This window comes from Rutidosis leptorrhynchoides, chromosome 4 (genome assembly GCF_046630445.1).
Source record: "Rutidosis leptorrhynchoides isolate AG116_Rl617_1_P2 chromosome 4, CSIRO_AGI_Rlap_v1, whole genome shotgun sequence".
Classification (NCBI taxonomy): Eukaryota; Viridiplantae; Streptophyta; class Magnoliopsida; order Asterales; family Asteraceae; genus Rutidosis; species Rutidosis leptorrhynchoides.
The window spans coordinates 434703041-434705299 of record NC_092336.1 but is presented as its reverse complement, the minus strand read 5'-3'; positions in this window follow the sequence as shown (position 1 = coordinate 434705299).

Below are 2259 nucleotides of genomic sequence, written 5' to 3'. Positions count from 1 at the left end.
AAAGATAATATATTTTTACTTCATGTCAAGGTATAATTATTAAGTTTAATATAGTTATCTGTTATTAATTTTCTTTTAGAAATTATAAAATATGATTTAAATGTCACGTCTTCTTTAAAAAGGAATATACTTTTTATAAATATCTGAAACTATTTTTGTCAAATTATTTAAGAGTCATTTTAATAAGATTAAACGTTTTAACGTTATTTTAAAAGTCATAACTTTTCTAGAAACCTTTTGTTAAACGATAAATGTAACGGTCAATGATTTTATAAAAATAAATATTTAAATAAAACGTGTTTATTAAATATATATTTATGTATTTTACAAAATGATTAAATATAGTCTTTAACTAAATATAAAATGTTTTGTATTTAAAAATACTTAGTTAAACAACGAACATATTTTTTTTGATATAATATAATTTAATTATAAAATATTTTTATGGATTTTCAATAATATAAAAATAAAAATAAAGATAATATAAAGATTTCTAATGTGCATCAAAAGACTACAACATTTCATCACAAGATTTCAAGTCAAAATGTTGGAAATCACTAAACCTGCGCACTTGCACGAGAAAAATCATAACTAATTCATACTGACTCGAAAAAGGGTGATCTTGGTGTCCAGACGACCGTAACTCAAAAATCTACAACTTTCGTGACTATACCTTACACGAATCGTGTACCCATCTACACGAAACGTGTAATGTTTTGCCGACATAAAGTGGTTAGGTGACGAAAATTGTTTATAAAAAGTGGGTGTGATGTTTTCTTTATTCATTTTAAACACTACGCACACACACTTACACATATAATACTCCGTAGAACATAACACTTCATAAATATTTATCAAGATAATTATTATGATGTTTTTCATTAAAAATATATTATTATTATTATTATTAGTATTATTAAGATTAAATTAGGAGTATTATCATTTCCTTTACACAAAATACTATGACGGGGTTCTGCCCAAGCGTTCCAAAACTAATTTCATGAGTGAGATTAAACTAAGGAAATTATGGGTTATAGCTATGGAGGTTATGGGTAATGATCAGGGGTTTTGCTCGTGAAACAAACTAGTGTTTGTCAACTTCGTTGTGTCTAAATACTATCCTGCAATATTGAATCTCAATATTGATACGTGAGCACTCTAAACTTGACTTGTATTTACTTTTAGTGTATCCCTGACTAGTGCTCGAGAAATTAGGATCGTGCATGTTATTTTATTTATTTTTGACAAAATATGTTTTAGGATAGAATCTGAGTAAGATACTCATGCGGTTAAGATAAGCTATATGATATATATGTTTTTGGAAAGGTGGCGAAAAACTATAAACTTTTCATTTAGATGTCGAATGGATTCGACGGATGAATTTGATGATATAGTCAATTGAATTTTGTGTAAATTATTAAAAATGAATATTTTTACTACGATCTCATTAAAAATCATTGTTAAAAAAAAATATTGATTGTTATAATTATTATTATCAAAATATTATTATCATGATTTTTATCAACAATTAAAATATATATTTTTTTTATCAAAAACTATTAAAATATTATTTTTAAAACTATCAAAATATTATTTTGATCATTAAATTATTATTTTGATCATTATTATTAAAACTATCAATTTATTATTTTTAACATTAAAATTTTGATGTAAATATTATAAAACATCATTTTATATATATATAAAATGTTAGTAATGAATTATAGCATTAATTACTTTAATAAGTTTTATAAAAATATTTTAAACAACAATATTTAATTATATTTAATCGTGTATAAATTCTTTGAAAATATTATTATAAAGTATTAACTTATCATTTTAGTATATATTTTTATGTAAAGTTTTATTTATTAATAAGTGAATTATATTATAATTTACTCTAATAAATTTTGTAAAAATATTTAAGAATATAAAATGACAATATTTAACTAAAAATAATTATGTATAAAATTTGGAAATCTTTTTGAGTCAAATGAATTTCTGTTAACTTTTACATATTAATCTCGAGCATTAGGATTGTGGTACACTATAAATTAACTTCAATTGTTAAATAGATATTAACCGATATAAAAATATATATAATTAGGTTCGTGAATCGAAGGCCAACCTTATAGGTTATCAATGGTGTTATATGTATTTTTACTACAAAATACATTAGGTGAGTATATAGTCCCACTTTTAAACTTTAAATATTTCGGGATGAGAATACATGCATTTATGTTTTACGATATGGACACA